Genomic DNA, 8,650 nt, shown 5'->3' with positions numbered 1-8,650 from the left:
CTAAAATCTGACACTCCAATGACAATCCATCCCTCTCTATGGAGTCCACGACAGCACACATCTCAGCATTCTAGAGATGATGGTTTCAGGCCACCAGAGGAATTTAGGGAGTGAGAACTGCAGGAGTGACTTTATCCCACGCTGTTTGAACAAGCACTGTGGGCCAATGGCCGTGGCCCAGGAACCGTAGGGCCTTCATGGACTGAGCCAGTGGCGAGTGGGGCTTGGACTCCTCTGATTGACGTTTCCATCATCACAACGATGCATTAGTTCCAAGTCCTGAAGGTGGGCATTTCCAGAAAGAAAAGGCTATAATCTGGAAAAGAACAGACCAAATCAGATACATTAGAACTAGTTAGAGTAATAACTTCAGTTTCTAGGGAGCTTGGAGAGGTATTGGCTCTTGAACTCTGTGATGTACTTATGTCATCAAAAACAAATACATTTTGTGGATGGGCGACTGCTAAGATATTTATTTATTCTTTTTATATATTATACATATTTTTATATGTGTTATATACATTTTACATTATGTATATATTTTTATATATTTTTATTATTACTTTTTTTTACGGTTGGGTCTCAGTTTGTCACCCTGGCTATAGTGCAATGGTGCCATCTTGGCTCATTGTAGCTTGGACATCCTGGGTTCAAGCAGTTCTACCTCAGCCCCTGAAGAAGATGAGACTGCAGGCATGTGTCACTGTGCCTGGCTGTTTTTGTGTGTGTGTGTGTGTGTGTATTTTTGTATTTTTGGTAGAAACGGGTTTCTCCATGTTGCCCTGGCTGATCTCGAACTCCTGAATTCAAGTAATTCACCCACCTCGGACTCCTAAAGTCGTAGGATTACAGGCACTGCGCCAGGCCCTAGATATTTAAATGACTTCCATAATATGGGTCCTGTTGTAAAAAACAACCTAGTGGATTACCTTTGTAATATTAATACATCTGTTTTCTAGGTTGAGGGTTATACTTTTTTACAGAAGCAGTAAAGCCGTTTTCCTTTTAGGTTGTCTTTTCTGTAAACCTCACCGTCAGATCACGAAGGCTCCTTAGGTCTCCTTTTTCCTCCTGCACCCACTGAATTGAACAATCAGATGTCCTCACTTCCCCTTGGATCTTCAGCATCAAACCCCATTTCCCCCATCTCCTTCCTAAATTTCATTAGTGTCAGTCAGCTTTGAGCTTCCAGACTTCAAGTCTAAAACCCGCTTCTGATGCATTTTTTTTTAATGTTGTATGGACAAACACTGGCATTTTGAAGCAGCAGAAATGAGCATGATAGAAATTAAGTGATTTATAGACAAAAGATTTTTTTTCCTCTGATGTGCAGAGTTCTGTTTTGGAAAGTGTGCACATGTCCGCATAGATCCTTTGGCTTCCAAAAGGATAGGAAAAACTGAAGGCACCACCCACAGGTATTGACTTGCAGTTGAATTGTGGTAGTTTCTCCTGGTCTGCTTAGGAAAAAAAAAAATGTTTTTCCAAGTCTTTTTATGATACTTGTTTAATTCCCCAGAGTAAAAATAAGTAATGATTCTTCTGAGGTGGCTCTTTATCTTAAATCTTCACCCTCACGATCCCAAGGAGAGTCCTGAATGTATCATGTCCCACCAGAATTCTTGTAATTTAGGCCTTAAAAATATAAACATTTATTCCCATTCCTCCATCAAGCATTGTGCCCTTTTTGCCTGGGCTATTCAGGGATGCTTCCCCTAGTATCCTCCCTTACTCCCATTCATTTACTTGAGGTCACAGGGCTCTATGAAAGGTAAAGAACCTTTGTGTTTTGTCTCTCTTGGAGAGTCCTAAGCTCCTTCTGATGGGCTACAGAAAAGCGTTTATTTTTGGAGACTATCTGACGTTGATCTCATGGTTTCACTGACAGCGCTGTCCCTTACAGGTTTGTACATGCTACTGAATGGTGGAGTTTACAAGTTATTATAAAAGTGCAAATGAATCACTAAACAAAATTAGCCAAATCTAGGACTTTAAAGCAAATAGTCCTACATTTCCGAAGATTGAAATCACAGAATATCTTCTCTGCCCTTTGAGCTGAACAGTGACAAATATATATAATAAAATTACTCAACATTCAAGTAGACTTGAAAAAACATGAGTAGGGATCATGTTATTCTCCTTCATCAGTCACCAGAGTTCTCTTAACACACTGGAAGAGACAGGAGATATTCACATCTACAACTCAGGATTCCTACGTCCTATGGGTTCAGTTGTGTCCCCTGCTGCCCCTGCCACACCAAATACATGAATTGGACTCCTAACCTCTCATCTCTATTCTACTTAAAGATGATTTCCTTACTGGGGTACTCAAGTTAAATCACATTCTTTAGGGTGGGCTCTAACTCAAAATGGCTGTCGTGCATTGTGCCTATCAAAAGCGGAAATTCAGACATGCAGACATGTGTACAGGGAAGAAAATGTGAAGTGCCATAGGGAGAAGTGGGCCATCTACAAGATAAGAAGAGATACCTTGGCGAGATATTTCCCCATTCCTACTAAAAGGGAGACAACCAAGCTGACGCTTTCATTTGGATTTCCATCCTCCAGAACGGTGAACAATAAATTTCTGCTGTTTAAGCCACCAGGTGTACGGTACATTGTCAGGATAATGACAAAACTAATAGGGATTCCATTGCCAAGCAGTGGGCCGATTCGATAACGAAACGCCTGAAAGAGTGTAAGCGGCTTTGGAACTAGGTTAAGGCTTGAGGCTGGAAGCATTTTGATATGCATGACACAGTAAACCTAGAGTGCCTTAAGGAGACAGCTGGGGGAAATATGGAGGCCAAATGCAATTCCAATGAGGGTTTAGAAAGAATTATTTGCTGTAGAGAAAGGATCTCTGACTTTGATAATACATATATGATGATCACTGATATGTTGCTAGAACTATGAGTGTTAAAGGTGCTTCTGGTGAGTTATCAGACAGAAACTCAGAAGATGTTATTGGAAGCTTGAGGAAAGGTGATCCTGGATTTACAGTGGCCAAGAATTTGGCTGTATTGTGTTCTCAGTGTTTTTGAGGAAAGTAGAAACTGTAAGTGATGAATTTGCACATGCAGCTGATATCTAGCGTTGGAGCTCAGAGCACAATACGTCAAAATGAAGGCCTCAGAAGTAGTCTCGGATGTAACAGATTTTCTGTGACCTTCTCAGTCCTCCCATCTCTCAGTCCCATTCTGCTCCTGGAGCTTAATATACAGACCAGAATCCCTCTTCCCCAAGGTGGGTCTTAGAAACCAGAAGCCCTTTTTTTCTAAAGATAGTCACAAAACCTAAAAGCGGTATTCTAATATTTCTTCCACCTTTTTTTTTGTGTGTGTGTAAAACTGGCCATATGGAGATGATCTGACCTACCTTGTTTTACTGTAGGTCACAAGACGGCCATTACAGAGAGGGTCCGGCCCCATATCCAGGAGGAAGAAACGTGTGCTCAGTAGGCCAAGCACAGTCTAGACAGACAGGCCCTTCCAGGTTTTCCCACTCAGTTTATTGGCATTAGATCATAGCCTTTTTGTCCCCTCATATTTCCACAGGGCTGCCCATACTTTGTTGAACCTGAGCCTACAAATAGGCAATTTCCTCTGTATCTTTCTGCCCTTATTCCAAAGGTTGCTGTTCATATATATTAAATTTGTATGCCTTTTCTCCTGTGGATCTCCCTTTTGCCAGTGGACTTCTCAGCAACCCTTCAGACAGTTTGGCATAGTGAGCTGGGTCACCAAAGCCAGTCTGCTCTTCTGGAACCCACAGTTAAGGGAATGCAGGAATCTGACTAGCCAGTAAGAGGGTGAGCATTTCCTACCAGTCAGGCTCCCAGGTTCTCCCTCGGTGCAACACAATAGGGTAGATAGTAGAAAATAAATCTCTGTCTCCTCTACAAGTTTTCATGCCTGGGAGAAAAAAAATCTGTGTGTGACAAGTCTGGATAGACACAGCAGGTGGTGAGCGCCAGCGAGCAAGGGAAGCTTCATCTGTATTTACAGCCACTACCCATTGCTGGCATTACTGCCTGAGCTCCACCTCCTGTCAGATCTGCAGCATTAGCATCTTAAAAGAGCGTGAAGCCTATGGTGAACTGCACATGTGAGGGATCTCAGGTTGGGTTGCACATTCCTTATGAGAATCTAATGCCTGATGATATGTCACTCTCTCCAATCACCCAAATATGAGACCATCTAGTTGCAGTTAAAGAAGCTCAGGCTTCCCATTGATTCTACAACTTCATGAGTTGTATAATTATTTCATTATATATTACAATGTAATAATAATAGAAATAAAGTGCACAATAAATGTAATGCCCTTGAATCATCCCCAAACCATCCGCCCAATGCCCCAATGTCCGTGGAAAAATTGTCTTCCATGAAACTGGTCCCTGGTGCCAGAAAGGTTGGGGACCGCTGGTCTAGCTAGCGAGTGCTGGCAAACTGCCATCTCAGCAGTCATTTGTTATCATAGGCTATCTCTGAAAATGGGGAATCTTCGGGATTACTTCTCCTCTGAAGAGGCTGTTGCATCCAGTCACTATTGAAATTCAGTACGCTATTGAGAATCCTAATTGTCAGTGGCCAAAGATCGATCCTTTAAATTAGCCTCCTCAATTTTAATAAAGAGATTTTAGAGATTTCTTATTCTAACCAATTGATAGAAAGGTTAAATATGTAAAAAGACACATAATGGTATGATCACTAGCCTTAAAACTTTGCTTGACACGAGTAGAGAGCAAAAAGTTCGACCTAAACAAAGTTAAACTCCTGTGTCTGCTCAAACTGCCCCTGTGAGAATAACAACAAAGGCCACCCCACCTTGCAGCTTTTGGTTTCAAATTCTGTGCTTTCACCTTGACACCATGGGTTGCATTCCTGGTCAGGAAACAAGCCCCTCTCGCTTTAATATATGTGTGACTTTTGGGAAGTACCCATTTCTTATTGACCTTTTTCCCTTTCTTGGATTGATTTTGATTTCCTGTTTTCTCCCATATGCGTCAAGGTCACATGAGCCCCTTTGGTCATTGTGTGTAGATAGCTGGGAATCTAAGACCCTGGAAAATTTGGTGAGACAAACATGTGGGCTGTATCCTGTTAATGCCTAGCAAAACTTCCTTTTCTCTTTGAGCTGTCTCTGGGGTTTGGGGCAGTTCTGGATCTTGTGAAACTGCTTTCTCCCTGTTTGGAGACACCTCCTACATCCTTGGTTAAGTCACAATCTTGGATAAACTTAAAGGTACCTTTGCTTTACAGATAACAAAGCAAACAACAAAAAGTCTAAAGCCAGAAATATCAGTTGTTTGCCCTGGGTAAAATCTAATAAGAAAAAATTTCTAAGGATTTTTAAAGAGCTCGATAGTAAAAAATCAACTCAATATATGTTAATACTTAAGATACACACGTGTTGATTTGCTGGCATCATGCCGGAATAGGAACAGCTCTGGTCTGCACCTCCCAGCGAGATCGACATAGAAGGCGGGTGATTTTTGCATTTCCATCTGAGGTACCATTTTCATCTCGCTGAGACTTGTTTAACAGTGGGTACAGCCTATGGAGGGCAAGCCGAAGCAGTGTGGGACTTCGCCTCACCGGGGAAGCACAAGGGGTTTGGGAATTTTCTCCCCTACCCAGGGCAAGCCATGAGGGACTGAGCCTGAAGAACCCTGTACTCTGGCCCAGATACTGTGCTTTTCCCATGGTTTTCGCAACCCACACACCAGGAGTTTCCCCTGCTGTCTACCCCACCAGGACCCTGCGTTTCAAACACAAAACTGGGCAACCATTTGGGCAGACACCGAACTAGCTACAGGAGTTTTTTTAAATTTATTTTTATTTTTATTTTTTCCGTACCCCAGTGACGCCTGGAACGCCAGTGAGACAGAACCATTCACTCCCCTCGAAAGGGGTGCTAAAACCAGGGAGCCAAGTGGTCTGGCTCAGCAGGTCCCACTCCCACGGAGCCCAGCAAACTAAGATCCACTGGCTTGTAATTCTCACGGCTAGTACAGCCGCAGTCTGAGATCGAGGTGGGACGCTGGAACTGGGTGGGTGGAGGGGCGTCTGCCATTGCTGAGGCATGAGTAGGTGGTTTCACCGGCACGGTGTAAACAAAGCTGCCGGGAAGCTGGAACTGAGCAGAGCCCACTTCAGCTCAGCAAGCCACTGTGGCCAGACTGTCAGATTTCTCCTCTCTGGGCAGGGCAACTCTGCAAAAGTATTCCACTGACGAGCTGACTTCAACATTATTTATTTTTTTATCTCATAGTTCTGGATGTGAATTGTCACCTTTTTATAAGGAGACCAATCCTGTTGGGTAGGGTCAGCCCTCATAACTTCACTTTAACCAGATGACCTGTGTAGAGACTCTCTCCAAATAAGGTCACATTCTAAAACACTGGGGGCCAGAACTTCTACCTGTGAATTTTATGGAGACACAACTCCGTCCATACGATTACATCTTCTGCATCCACTCCCCTGCCCAAATTAATATCCTCACATAGAAAATGCATTCATTTCATCACAATATTCCCAGAATCTTAACCCACTCTGAAGTCAACTCTCCAACATCTCATCTGAAAGTCTTCTATAACTGGAATGGGTGAGTCTCCAGGTATGACTCATGCTGAGGCAGGAATTCTCTCCACCACTGCACTTGTGAAGCTAGACGAGTTATCTGCTTCTGAAAGACAGTTGTGGGACTGGTATCGCATAGGGCTTATCATACCAAAAGTAGGAAATCTGCAAAACTACTGGAGTTTGTGGACCCTAAGCACCTATGAATTGTAGTGGGGCAAATTCCATGAAATTCTACGGGTGGAAAAGATTCTACTTGGGCCCAATGCTCTGTCCTTAGGGCCAGTTAGGTCACAGCTTCACACCCTAAGCACTGGGCGGCAGGCTAGCGGGGGATGGGGGGGGTTGCTCTCCCTCCCCTGCCCCTCCCACCTGGGCTGCTGCAGCCCATCCCTCTGAAACGGAGGAAGTGGGACAAATGCCTGGAACTCAGGAGGTGACCTCCGTTTCTGGGACAAAGAGACAGATGGCCCAGTCCCCTAGTACTGTGCCCCCGGTTCTTGGGGGCAGTGACAGCCATGCCAACCTCAGACCCAACTTTGGAGTCCTTTCCTTTCTTAAAAAGAAGAAATGGTCACAGCTGGGTACCTCAGTCAGTCCGTCTCTTGTCTGTACAGTTCAGGAACTCTAACAGCCTCCTTTCATTTCGTCCCATCTTTGTCTTCCTCTGTCCAGTGGGGCAACATTTTCTCTGGTATAAAATTCTCAAATACTTGTTGGCCTCCCATGGAATTCACATGGGTCCGGGCCATCAGACAATAAGTTGTCTATAGATTGTTCTTAAATACCCATGTCTCTCATATCTCAATTCCAAACTTCTTCAGAGATGATTGATTGGATCCATGAGCCCCATGCTTCACCTCTTTAGCTAATGACATTCTAGGCACACCCTTGCACCTGTTTCCAGAGCAAGGTATCTGCATCCTTTGAGTACCTTCTGAATCATCCAATGCTGGCTTTCTTTTCCTCAGTGCTTCCTTGGCTAATTTGTCTCTTTTCTCTCCCCTTTACTATAAGGATGTAGGATAAATCTGATTAAATCCTAAGTAGTTTTCTCAATTTGCCAGTGTAGTGGCCAAGGGTCCCCCTGCCCTTCTTAATTTCATTTTAAACTCAGCTCACAAAAGGCAGATCATTTGGACATAAGGCATACCTAATTATTTAACATGTTTCCCCGGGAGCCTTTAGTGTTGATAGCCAAAGACACATGGGAAATTATCTATTTTTTATACCTGGGCTCAAAAGAGTATGGACAGCTGTGTATAAACAATGATGGGGAGAAAGGCTACGATCACATGCTATTAGACTGAGTGGGGGAAACTCGGCAAGGCCTGTCTGTTTAGACTCTGCTTGGCCTCTCTGAGCACAGTCCTTCTTCCTGGGTATGGGGCAGGACCCTCTCTGGAATGGGGGTCCTTTGACCGACAGTCAAATGAGCTAGGTCAGATAATTTCTTTACCACCTGGGTTTTACGCAGAAAGACTTGGGAGGTGGGGAATTAGATTAATGTTTTCAGTTTTTATGAACTGGCTGCATGGGACAGGGTCTCTGGTTTGGAAAACTTGCCTTGGGGATGAGGGATTCTGCTTTCTATGGCTAGCCTCAGGGGAGAATGGTACTGAGAGACAGGAGGACAAGAGAAGACCAGAGAGAAAGTGCCTGCCAGTATCCTTCCATGAATTTTTTAAAAAAGAAAATTTTGGACCATCGCTGCTTATTAACTACTTTTTGAGAAAAATCAAAGTAAAACAAGTATTGTAAGTTCATGACAAATGTTTCAATAGCCACAGTGAAAGGCACAACTGACAAGGAGATTTGGTTATTTCTGTGGCATACAACAATTTAACATAATAATCATAATTATGGATAACATATCCCAAGACAGGTTAGAATTTTAGGAATCTTATACAATTTTGGGACATGTATTCATAACACTCTTATACAGATATAACCCAAAGAAGTTTAAGCACAATTTCATATTTTTTAATGTTACCTGTATGATGTTAACAGATCAAATAAGCCTAATATGTCTCTCTCAGGCTTCCAGGGCCCATAATATCCAGAAAGCT

This window comes from Macaca nemestrina, chromosome X, assembly GCF_043159975.1.
Source record: "Macaca nemestrina isolate mMacNem1 chromosome X, mMacNem.hap1, whole genome shotgun sequence".
In the NCBI taxonomy this organism is placed as follows: Eukaryota; Metazoa; Chordata; class Mammalia; order Primates; family Cercopithecidae; genus Macaca; species Macaca nemestrina.
Note: the sequence above shows the minus strand (reverse complement) of the source record.